We start from the raw sequence: 13696 nt of genomic DNA, 5'->3' as shown, positions 1-13696 counted from the left end.
ACGCTGTCGAGACCCTCACGTCCCGGCTGAGACCGCGATGGAGCTACAGTCACCTCCACGAGAGGCACATGCGACAGACCGTGTTGCCCGATGGACCCTGAACCGGCCAGGAGATGCCAGCGCCAGCGGAGGTGGCCAGACCCACGGCCGGACCGCCTCCAGGAGCCCAGGCTGTCCCCGGAAGCTGCTGAAAACCGTGGCTCAAAGCAAGGTGGAAGCCGGAGAGGGAAAGAATTCCAGCATCGTCGTCGGGGCTCACAGCGCCCCTTCAACCGATGCGCTGGAAGGAGCCCGAGACCCAACAGTAGGAGTTCTTACACTGCTATAGAGAGCATGCCTTATCTTCCCTCCCTTGAATGACTTACAGATTTTTTTAGTTGGGGGAAAAAAAAAAAAAAAAAAGCCGGTCTTAATGTAATCAATAATGTGCTAAGAAACTTTCAGAACTACTTATAATTTTCATGGTTCTCTAATTGAATATGTATACAAGGTTTAAACCCTTTTTCCTATTCTCCACTGTGGACCAGATTCTCAGAACGTGGCATCGAGATGGGATGGGAAGAGATATGGGTGGCTTTGGGGGCAGGAAGAGCTGCGCTCAGCTAGAGTGCCCTTTCAGATGCCATGGTTATTAGGGAGAGAAGGGGGAGCAGATGACACCTCCTGGGGGGAGGGTTGTCTTGAAGCTGAATGTGGCCCTCCAGCTGAGTGCAGAGAGCAGGCATCAGTGTTCCTTGAATGCTTTGAAGGATACATTAGCAAGGGCTGGGGGTGGGGGGGAGAGGTTAAGTTTAAGAGGGACAAGAGGAAGATCTTAAGCCTTGTGCTATCTGAACTGACAGCCATGGAGTTCCAGGGCATCTGCCCCAGGTCAGACAATCCCAGGCAGCTACAGAATCCAACTCCCCTGACTTCTGTTGGCACCCACCTTGTACCAGGACCCACAGGGACTATACTTCAAGATCCAGCAACAGTGAAGGCTCATACATGCAGCCATTTGGCACAGTGAGGCTGTGCCCTCAGAGTCTCTGCCCGTCTCGGGGCCTGCAGCATCTGAGAGTTACTCTCCTGCTGGTGTCCTAGGAGGAAGCTTTCTAGTCCTCAGCCCTGCCGTCTGCATACCACATGAAAATGGCTGGGCTACAAGGAGTGAAAAAGCATGTCGTAAAGACACTTTGGGCTTTTAAACGTTTCTGTCCCCTGAGAAGTTAGAATTCAAGATTCAGAAACTAGGTGCTGGCATTATTGAATCTCCCCATGAAGACATTTCTCCTTTTACACAGACTGTTCCACATTTCAATACAAATCATCCTTGACTTAGAATGGGGTTATGTCCCAACGAACCCATCATAAGTTGAAAATATCCTAAGTTGAAAATGCATTTAATACACCTCACCTACTGAACATCACATCACGGCTTAGCCCAGCCTACCTTAAATGTGCTCAGAACACTTCCATTAGTCACAGTTGGGCAAAATCATCTAACACAAAGCTTATTTCATAATAAAGTGTCAAATATCTCATGTAATTTATTGAATACTGTCCTGAAGGTGAAAGACAGAATGCTTGTATGAGAACAGAATGGTTGGAAGCCTATAGGTTCTTGACCCCTATGATCATGGGAGCTGCAGATTCATTGCCCAGCATGGCAAGAAGGAATCATCCCGCATATCACTGCCCAGAGAAAAACCCAACTTCAAAACTCAAAGTACAATTTCTGTGGCATGTGTATCGCTTTAGCACCACCATAAAGTCAGGTAAGTCAAATTGTTGGAGACCAGGGACATCTGTGTGGAAGAGTTGAGGTACTGCCATCTCTGGCAACTGGGACAAAGCTGCATTTGCCTTGCACATCTTGCAGAACTGATTAAACAGATGTCAGTTGTGTTTGAGAATGGACATAGGTGGTCAAAGAGGAGTTGGAGTGGTTTTGTGGTCTGGATGTGGAGTTGGCTTCCCAATCTGATCAGATTTACTTCCTGTCCCAAAGTCAGTCTGCTCCTCTTCCCCTCCCTCTCCTCAGGGATTCTTTTGAACCACAAGGATGCCAGGCAGTTTGGCTTCCACAGTGAGGAAAGACATGGGTCCCACAGGGGAGGGTCTCGGTTCCATACCCACAGGGAAGGGGCGGCCAGGTGGCCCCTGGGACTGCGCTCTCACCTCACATCAGCCCTAGGGCTGCCGGATTTGAGGGCCCAACAGAATCAGGTTGTGAACAAAGATGGATAAGAACCAAGAGAACACGACATCGAGGTCAGTGAAACCTTGGAATCCAGCAGCAAGAACTAGAAATTGCAAAGAAAAGTAAATCCCAGGAAAAGATAAGAAAAAAAAAAATGGAGATCAGAGGAAATGGTTCAGGTACAGAACAGTTTCAGAATATGAGGGAGAAAGTTTGACAGAAAACAGAATAGAAGGGGGAGAAGATGAGAAAAAGTAGCAAGTAAAAGGGGCTGGGATGAAAGAAATTGAACAACAGGAACTGGATCCCATGTGTCTCTGAGAGTGTAATTGCTGAAGTCCCCTTGGGGCAGCCCTGAGATAGTTTTCTCCAAGTCCACCTTGGGAGCTCTCCAAGCATCTTTACGTTGCTTTGCCGTCTCTACCAACATTTACTGAACACCCCTACACCCCCAAATGACATACAAATTTAGGCCTCCTTGTGCACCTCTCCCTGGATCTCAGGTGAAGCCCAAGGAAGAGATGCCCATGGCATCAGGGAATCGCAGTTCTGGAAGATGGAGAAATGAGTCTGGGGGCAATGATGGCTGAGGCATGGTGACACCAGCCATGGGGCCACTATAGCCTGGAAGATTAAGCACTAGGATTCTGGTGTGGTTTCTCTGTTTGAGTTTTTTGCAGCTTTGACTTTCAGAAGTTAGTTGATCCTTTCTGATTCATTTTACTCATTAAGAAGATAGAGTTTAGGTGAACTATATTTCAATTTATTTTTTATTTAATTTTTTTTTATTTTAGAGAGAGAGTGAGTGTGCACGCACAAGTGGGGGACAAGGGCAGAGGGAACGAGAGAGCATCTTAAGCAGGTTCCACGCTCAGTGCGGGCCTATCACAGGTCTCAATCCCACGCCCCTCAGATCATGACCTGAGCCAAAATCAAGAGTCTGACCTTAAGCAACTTAGCCAACCAGGTGCCCCTATATTTCAGTTAAAAAAAAATAGTGCTTAAAAAAACAGAAAACAGAATTTAATTGTAATTCCTACCATATCACTGTCTTTAATGGATACTCTCCCTTAGTCATACATCTAGCACAATGTAAACTCAAAAAAATGTTAACTAGGAGTTTATTCTAATTGCTCCTTCCTAGAAATTTTGGGACATAAGAGTTTCACCAGTACCAGTTTTGGAGCTCTTGAAAACTCATACAGTAAAACCTTGCGATTAACTTGCCCTGCAAGTGTTCCAAAAGAGGAGGAAATATTTCCAATAAATTTTCACTTGATAAACAAGTGAAATCTTATAATACCAGTAGTAAGTGATGCCGAACATCACATGATCACAGCTGAGCCAATGGTTCTTCTCTCTCTCTCTCTCTCACTGCAAGATTGTGGGTGATTGTCTCCCATGCTCAGATGCTAGGTCTCAGGCCGTGGTGTTTGACAGAAATCAGTGATATTTCAGAACGTTGGAAGGTGCCCACAACTGGCATTAGTGTATTTTTTGTCACTTCAAAGCACCTATGGACAGTCCTTTTCTTTTCCATACAAGAGTAAGCTTAGGAATGCTTTGCTTCATTCTAGGTCAGGCTGCCTGCAGATATAGACCCTTTCCTCTGCTGTCTTATTGCCAGTTACCGTAAATATAGTATATGGCAAGAGTTTATTAATACTGTGCTGTGTCAACATCCCTGTGAGCATACACAATGGCCCCCATGCAGGAAAATGTTGAAAAGAAAGGCGATAAGGAGAAGGAGATGATTACAATGGAAGTTAAGAAGAAAATCATTGAGAAATATGATGAGAGTGGCCAAAATTGTAGGATTTTATGAGAAGTCTAAGTCTGCCTCTCCTTTGCAGAGGAGGAGGAGAAAAAGGTGGAGAATCCCTCACTTCAAATGAGATTAGGGAGATGTGTAAAATGTGGGAAACAGTCCAAAATGTTGTAGAAACCACCCAAAGAAGGCAGTAGCAGTGCGAGCAATGAATCTGTTTAACCACAATGCAATGTCCCATTTCCACGAAATCCTCAAAAGGAGGCCAAACCAAGTGTCATTGGATAGGTTCCTTGTTAAAGTTCCATGGCAAGAAAAAGATTCCGTTGAGCCAATAGATAGCCGTGATTCCATTAGTGATGGTGAAAGCCATCCTACACAGTAACCGTCCTCTCTCATCTTTGTTTGAAAATGAAGGTTTTTAAAGGTAAGTGCAGGTTAATTTGTTTATTTTTCTTTATATTTTGTGTTGTCATTATTATTTTGTATTATATTACAGTATTGTAATCATTTTTACATGAATATTTTTGGGTTGTGGAATGAATCATCTCAGTTTCCATTCTTTATTATGGGGAAATCCACTTTGATATACAAGTGATTTGAATTACAAGCATGTTCTCTGAAGAATTATGCTTGCAAACCAAGGTTTTAATGTACCTTCCTCCCTGTGAATTACTTCCTAAACATTTTTCTACTCACCTCTTTTTCTTTAAGATTTTATTTTTTAAGTAATCCTTACACTGAACATGGGACTCAAACTCACAATCCTGAGATCAAGAATTGCCTACTCTACTGGCTGAACCAGCCAGGCACCCCCCCTTCTTTATTTTTTAAGATACCACACCACCCTTTCCATTTTTCCTGTTACAAGATTCTCTGGGCCTCCCTCACTGGAGCTGAGACTGTAACTTATCCAGGAAGTAAACATTGTCCTTTCCATGAGGAATTGAAAAATTAAAACCATGGAATGATAATCTCTTTATTTCAATCAATTCTGAGTACTTCAGTTAAAGTTAGCCCATAAAACATAAATCATACCACCAGAGAGGTTGATATATGCCAGAGACACTGGTGTGCATGCCTTTACTTAAATACTTCAATTTCCCTGGATTAATCTTTATTTCTGAGACGAGCAAGGAAAATAGGGAGGGAAGCATCAAAGATAACAGATTGCCAGAAATTCCATCTTTACTTCTAATTTTACTGTTTATTTTCTTCTCTCCAAATTAGTAACTAATCACTGGGGGAGGGGAATGAAAAGTGGATAAACAGTCCCCGAATGGATTAAGGAAAGTATTCTACAAAGCTCCTTGCCGATAACCACAGATTCAGATTGGAGCACAATTTCTTATTAGCAGTTCTAAAGTCCAAAGCTTCTTAAAACCTCTTCTTTTTATTTCACAATTTGGTCCCCAAAGCATGAGACATCACAACAGATCTGAACTGAGGTAAATATGTATTATGCTCTTTATTTATTCCAATTAACATGACTACTCATTTTTTTCATGCCATAAACACCATAAATAGCAATGATATGTTACAAAATGCTGCCCCAGACCGGGATGGTCACAGTTACCATATCTCAAAATAGGCACTTTTGAGTCCATTTAAAACCCTCCACAACCTGAATCCTAAAGCACATCTGCCCCTAATATCTCATAAAAGCTATTGAGGTCCTATATTTCTCCTAGTTACATATAAATATGAAATCATGATAAACGCTCCATTTTATAATTATTTTTTCCTCTTAATATCCGGTATTTTCTTCTAAAAGACCACATAGTGGAGTCTTCTCTTTCGCCCTACTTACACCTTTTTGAGGGGAGTAAAAATATTCTATTTCAAATTTCCCCATTTCTACTTTGTGGTTCATATAATCTCCATTGTATGGAACTTTTTTGGATGAATACATTGCTAAAAGTGAAATTTCTATGTTGTAGAAAGATCTGTGCATAATAAGTGTAATTTATATAAATTAGTGTTCTTTAAAATATGGCGGCACTAATTTCCTACATGAATTATATGAGAAGATACTGCCCTATTCTCAATAACATTGGGTATCAACTTAAAATATCTATAATAGGCAATATATATATATATTATATACAAGTGATTTGAATATACATATATATATACATATATACATACATACATATACACATATATACATACATACACACACACACACACACACACACACACACATATATATATATATATATCCCAGTTTTATTTTGGAGAGTTTGAGCATGATTTTATTATTTCTTTGTAAGTACTTTTGAAGCATTGATGATTTGATTGCCATTAAGAATTATTATGCAACTATATTTTCTATTTTTTTAAGTTTATTTACTCATTTGAGAGAAAGAAAGCATGAGTGGGGGAGAGGCAGAGAGAAAGAGAGACAACCCCAAGCAGGCTCCACACCATCAATGTAGAGCCCAGTGAAGGGCTCAAACTTACAAACCACGAGATCAAGACCCCAGGCTATGTCAGACGCTTAACAAACTGAGCCAACCTGGTGCTCCTACATTTTCTTCCTTTGGACTAAACTTTATTGTTGGGGGAAACTAAACGTTAAAGTGACTTGGTAGCCAGCTCCCAGGATGGCCACCAATGATCCCTGCAGCCTGGCATTCACATCCCTTTGCAGTCCCTTTCCACATTGTTCTGGGTTGGTTGGTGGGACCCACAGAATATGTAGGAAGGGATGATGTGTCTTTTCTGAGACTAGGTTGCAAAAGACACTGCAGGTCTATTTTGTTTACTCTATTGTGATCTCTCCTCCCTCTTGGATCAATACATGTGCGGCAGCCAGCTTCTACAGTATGAACATCCCTAGGAAAGTCCCTTGTGGTAAAGAACTAAGACCTTTTGTCAGCAAGGAGATGAGTGAGTTTGGAAAGTGATCCCTCAGCCCCAGACAATACTTCAGATGACGGCACCCTCCTGAGAGACCCTCTGCAAGATACCCCAGCTAAGCTCCTCCCTGATCTCCAGAAATTGTGTGAGATGATCACCCCGCAAAGTTCCTCCTTGGTTAATACAAGCTGTGTAAGATAGTACATGCTTGCTGAGGATTTTCCTATCCCCTAATTTTTCAAATTGTGGTAAAATACACATCACATAAAATTTACTACCTCAACCATTTTCAGGTGCACAGGCCAGCGGTGTTAAATGCACTCATGTTGCCAACCATCATCCCCACCTATCTCTAGAACTCTCTTCATCTTAGAATGTTTGCTGTTTCAAGTTCCTTACATGTGAGATAGTTGGTTACACAGCAGGAGATAGCTCACCTACTTGGATCTTACATGGAATCATGCATGTATCCCATGGAATCTGTAGCTTTGGGCATGTAAATATTCTTCACGTATATAAATGTGATTCTGGTATATATCTCTATCTATTTAATTAGTTACTCCTCACTAGGATTTTAAGATTAATCAGTTGAGCTCTATATACAACTTGTTTGTTATAGCTAACTGCTGCAGAACATTTTATAGAATGAATACAGGACATTTTCCATAAACAGCACAATTGCCTCCAACTTCTCTCTATCACAAAAAAATATTGTGATCAATGTTATCATGTATGTATCCCCGGGGACCTGTATGAGATGTTTTCTGTGAGATGGGTCCAGGAGTACTGTTTAGACAAACAAAGGACAAAGCTTTCCACCAATACTTCCATAATGCTTTTTGGAATTCACAGGAATACCAGCCTTTTGAGGTCTGTTCACTTCGAAGCCTGAGCAACAAAGCAATGAATTACCCACATTTCTAATTTGTGTCCTTTTGACAGTTGCATAGTTTAATTAGCGTGTTATCTTATCAAGAATGATTTTGAGCTTCTCTTCACATACAATTCAGCCATGCTACAGTAATCTTCTATTTATTGTCATCTCTCAGTTTTTTGTGTGTATTCTTCAAATGAATGGAAGTTTTTCTTGTTTCGTATGCTGTCCCTCTTCCCAGACGTTGTTGCTAGTGAACCACATCAGGATTTCCACATGGCACTAGCAACCTCCTCCTCCTCCTCATCGTTTAGTCCTAGTTGTAGGCAGTCCTTATACTGAAGCTTATACTGAAACATGGTTCTTACCCAGAAGCTTCCCTAATAACGTTTGAATTTCGCTCACAGTGGGACCCACTAACAGGGGCATAACTCAAGCTATGTGGCCCCTAATTGAAAGGAAACACAGCATCACCTATGAAGTATTCTCGTCCCTCCAAATTCAGTCTAAATCTAACCACTCCTCTAAACCTGACAGCACAGAGTTACAAGGAATAGAAGTACAAGCAACACATAGCAATCAATCAGCCAAATCTAGAATGTGGATTATTCTACAGGATTTATTACCCTGCTTTTTCAGAAATGAAAAGCAAGAAAAAAGAGTGGACTGGAATCATTGTAAATCAAGAGTTTTCAGAGACATATTAACCATATGGAATGCATGAACCTTCTCTGAATCCTCATGTAAAGAACTCAAGTATAAAAGGGTATTTTTGAGACAACTGGGGAGAAGGTCATGAGTACTGACTACTGGATGGTGTTAATTCTTGTTAAAATTATAAGATATGATGATGGCACTATGAACAAGGTGTGATCTGTTCTGTGTAGAGACTCCAGTATCGAGAGTTGCAACAATATGATGCCTCTGATCTTCTTTAAAACATTCTATCTGAAATCTGAGACACATACATCAAACAAGATTGCCAAAGGTTGATAATGGTTAAACACTGTAGCAGCTGTTTGGGCCAGTACCTCACTGCCTTCCCCTGGAAACTGTGTCTCAGAGAATTACAAGGTTGCATAGGAAGTAACAAATGGTGAGAAGAAATATAACACTAATGCCTGTGATATTTACATGCTTGCCTTGAATCAACACATTGTATTATGCCAAGCATACAGTTGTCAGATTCCTATACACCCTCCAGTCGCTTAATTTTTCCTTCTCCATAAATGTCTGAGGTTATAAACCAGGGATATTAACTCCTGAACGAACACTGCACATGGCTAAGTGGTCTTCCATAGCTTCAGAAAAAGCAGAAGAAAACCCACCAAGACACGTATTCGATGGGATATTTCGCTGGGATAGAAATCCCCAGCACAGTTTTCTAAAATCAGTTGGTCCCACACATCACAAGCATATATTACAGTCCTTTCTTTGTACCACAAATATTCCCGTGTGTCATATTAAGTCCATTCTGCCACCAAATTTTCAAGGTGGCACTTATAGCAGCTGTATGAAAAGATTTGTGCCCATAGGATTAGTGGAACACAGAACAAGTTCCTCTGTACCCATAGAGTTAGTGCAACATGGACTAATTTTCAAGGTGGTAGCCAATAGCAACTCTATTAAAAGACTTATGAATATAGGGTGAGTGGAACACAGAACAAGACCCACTATATTCATGGAAGCAGCAGCTTTAAAAACCATCACTGATATTCACCTTCTCCCCGCTCTACTACTCATTCTAGATTTTCCTCACCTCTAAGCACACCAGTATTGTGATGCTACTGATGTAGTGGGAAATGTTCAATCTATCTCTGAGAGATCTCACTCTTTATAAGCTCTAGTTCACAGCCTCTACAATTGACTGATTATCGTTACCACCTGGGTGAGTCCCCCAAATTACAGAGATATTCCCCTGTGCCTCTTTATAAAACTTATCACAATAATCAGGTTGATCATCAGTATAACATTTTCCTCTTTTGCCTATCAGTTCACCATTATAGAGACTCAAAGTGCCTAGGCAATAGCATAGCATCAAGTTTAGTGGAACCCATGTTATGTCCCCAGGTAAAAGGGACCCCATCCTCTTCATCACAAAAACCAAGAACTCCTCCAACCCAGCAGAATGGAGAGATATAGAAATGCAAATCACAAATTCTGGACGTGTAGGTCATGGGTAATGACATGAGGGAAGCCAATTCTCCTTTCACTCCTTAGTTTCCAGATCTGCACACTATAGCTATTCATGACATCACATTATGTGTCCATCATTATTTCAATACACAAAGCACATCCTGGAGAACCGTGTCTCAACTCCACAGGGTATTGTTCCAAGATAGCGCAACAGCTGAGTCTTCAATAGGCATTAAATTGTTCTATGAGGACACCTGTTTCTGGTATGAGGTACAACCAACCAATCCCATGGTTTTTTCCTTTTAGTGCACTTGATCTACCATAAAGCAGGTGAGTTGAGGTGGGGGGATTTTGTTCCCCCATTGTTATGGGGGGGATTTCATGTCTGTAAGTCAGATACTCTGTAAGTCTCTGCAGACAAGGGCTGGCAGAGTCATGGTGTGCAAGGAATGGGAACCTCCCTTCAGTGGAGCTTTATTGATTTTTAATATAGTATTATCAATGAATAAGTAAATACGTGGGGCGCCTGGGTGACTCAGTCAGTTAAATGTCTGAGTTCAGCTCAGGTCATGATCTCGCAGTTCATGAGTTCAAGCCACACATCTAGCTCTGTGCTGACAGCTCAGAGCCTGGAGCCTACTTCGGATTCTCTCTCTCTCTCAGGAATAAATAAATATTAAAAAAAAGAATAAGTAAATACAAATGCAAGCACATATGTCTTCAAATAAGGACTATGATTACTCTATTACTCAATGCCATTCTTCTAATGACCAATTTCTTAAAGGAAAGCTTATAATAAATGTTTTGTAATATTTTTATACTGAAAACACTTATGGATCAGGAAAAAATAATAGAATGGAGGGTGTAAGGAATTTAGTAATTGTGTGCTTGGCATAATACAATGTATTGATTCAAAGCCAGAATATAAACATCACAGACCTCTGGGTGTTATATTTCTTCTCACCATGTGTTACTTCCTGTGCAATCTTGTAAAAATAGATGACGTGACTCTCTGAGCCACAGTTTTCAGGAAAGGCAGTGAGGTACTGGGGACAGGTCTGGCCCAAACAGCTGCTAAATTCAAAGTACAGGATTTTTGTGTTTTTTTTATTTTGAACCACATTTTAACACACATTGACTGTGCCCTAGGCTTTTGTCCCCCAGTTTTCCAAAATACAAAAGTAAATATAACTATGGCTGCTATCAAAAAAGAAGAAGAGAGCAGATACCTTAGCAAGGACATGGAGGAATTGGAACTCTTGTGCACTCCTGCTGGAATGTAAAAAATGGAACCACCGCAATGATAAACAGTACTGCAGTTCCTCAGAAATTACAAATAGGATTAGCATACAATCCAGCTAAATTCCCCTTTGGGGTAAAGACAGAAGAAGGGAATGCAGGAACTCAAACAGGTATCTTTACCGCCATGTTCACAGCAGCACTGTTCACAGCAGTCAGAAGGTGGAGGCAGGGGCATCTGGGTGGCTCAGTCCTTTAAGCAACTCTTGATTTTGGCTGAGGTCGTGATCCCAGGATCATGGGATCGAACCATCACCAAGCTACTCTGGTGGTGGATTCTCTTTGTCTCCCTCTGCCCCTCTGCCCCCTCCCCCTCTTGTTCTCTCTCTCTGTCTCAGCCTCTCAAAAAAAAAAAAAAAAAAAAAGTGGAAGCAACCCAGCACCCATCAGTAGATGAATGGATAAGTAAAATAAGGAATATGCATACAATGAAGTATTATTTGGCCTTAAAATGAAATTCTGACACCTGCTACATTATGGATGAAAGAAGAGGACACTATGCTAAGTGAAATAAGCCATTCAAAAAAGGCAAATTCTTGGGGCGCCTGGGTGGCTCCTCGGTTAAGCATCCGACCTCGGCTCAGGTCAGATCTCACACTCTGAGAGTTCGAGCCCCGCATCAGGCTCTGTGCTGATAGCTCAGAGGCTGGAGCCTGCTTCAGATTCTGTGTCTCCCTCTCTCTGACCCTCCCCCATTCACGCTCTGTCTCTCTCTGTCTCAAAAATAAACATTAAAAAAAATAATAAATACAAAAAAGGCAAATTCTGTGTGATTCCACCTCTATGAGGCACCTGGAAGTGTCAAAGTTACAGAGACACAAGGAGGAATGTGGATTGCCAAGGGCTGGGGGAGGGGCCAATGTGGAAATACTTTTTGTGAGCACGGAATTCAGTGTTGCTGGTTGCACAGCAACGTGCATGTAGTTAATGCCACTGACCACACACTTGAAAACATGTCAATGGTAAAGTCTACATGTGCGCCCTCACCACATTAAAAAAAATTTAATGGAAAAAAATGAGTGTAGACTCAGAACTAAAAAGAAAGAGACTGACACAATTGAATATATAAATGCTAAATATTCTTTGTTCTCTCCTCTTAAAAAATTTTTCAAGGGGCACCTGGGTGGCTCGGTCAGTTAAGCGTCTAACTCTTGGTTTTGGCTCAGGTCATGGTCACGGTTTGTGGGTTGGAGCCCCATGTCAGGCTCTAGGCTGACATTGTGGAGCCTGCTTGGGACTCTCTCTCTCTCCTGCTCTCTGCCCTCCCCCACCTGTGCTTGCTCCCTTTCTCAAAATAAATAAATTAATTAAAAAAAATTTTTTTTTTGGAGGGGTACCTGGGTGGCTCAGTCGGTTAAGCGTCCAACTTCGGCTCAGGTCATGATCTCACAGTCTGTGGGTTCGAGCCCCGCATCGGGCTCTGTGCTGACAGCTCAGAGCCCGGAGCCTGCTTCCGATTCTGTGTCTCCCTCTCTCTCTGGTCCTCCCCTGCTCATGTTCTGTCTCTCTCTGTCACAAAAATAAATAAAAACATTAAAAAAAATTTTTTGGAAAGCCAAAGAAAAATTGGAGAAAATAATTGCTGACAAAAATTTAATTTCCATAAACTTAATTTTCAGAAAAGTGTCCTTCAAACCTTACCTCCAAAGGTAAGTTTAATCTCACTAAAATCAAAGAAATGCAATTTAAAACAATGACTATAATTTTGCCTAGGGCATTAGTACATATTACACTTTTTGTTATTATACCCCATATTGGTGACAGCTTGGAAATTAGTAACTCCCAAACACCGCCGTGTTCTGTCCCCATGTCTCAATTGCTAAAAGTGACTGATTAACACCAAGGAGAGGTCAACACCATCGAAAAAGAAGTGTACTGTTGTGCCCCTCGAAGTGAGAGGCGTAGTTCACCACTCAGGGCCAGTGGATTACACCCGGTTTTAGTCAGGAAGCAGAAGCAGGAGTAAGCAGTCAGTTAGGCCAGAGCCTTTATTGCAGTTTCCTTGGAGAAGACCAGGCATGCGGAGTAAATAGTTTAGGATTGGCGAGTTCGAATATTTAGGGCCAGCTTTGGGCTACAGGGGTGGTCCCTAGTTGCCTGGCACCTGGCCCTGCAATGATTAGATACAGGAATATTGCCTCCAGGAATATACTCGCTGGGCCATAGGAAGTATGGCTGTGGATTGGTTTGTTTGCACAGCAAAGGCAGGCTCCTGGCTGGGTCCTTTGCTACTTCTAAATGGGCTTGCTCTGGGAGGGGCGGTCTGTCCACAGACAGAGAGGTTTTCTAAGATGTCAAAACGTCACAAGACACAGAAAACAGAAAACGTGATTAATACTCACCAGTAGGAATAAATTTGAGAGGATTTTTGTAAATAGGGCAATATGCATTAAATATTTAAAGGTGAATACTCTTTTTATCTAGAAATTGCTCTGCTTCTACAAGCATGAAACTGTAACAATTTCACTGCAGGTTCATAGATTGGAATAACTCTACCACCCTGGTGAAGGATGTTGACTGATTGTGGAGGAAGCGATGCCAGTGTAGAGGAAGGGATACATGGAACTCTCACTCT

Source organism: Panthera tigris, chromosome A1, assembly GCF_018350195.1.
Source record: "Panthera tigris isolate Pti1 chromosome A1, P.tigris_Pti1_mat1.1, whole genome shotgun sequence".
NCBI classification, from domain to species: Eukaryota; Metazoa; Chordata; class Mammalia; order Carnivora; family Felidae; genus Panthera; species Panthera tigris.
This window is presented reverse-complemented; position numbering follows the sequence as displayed.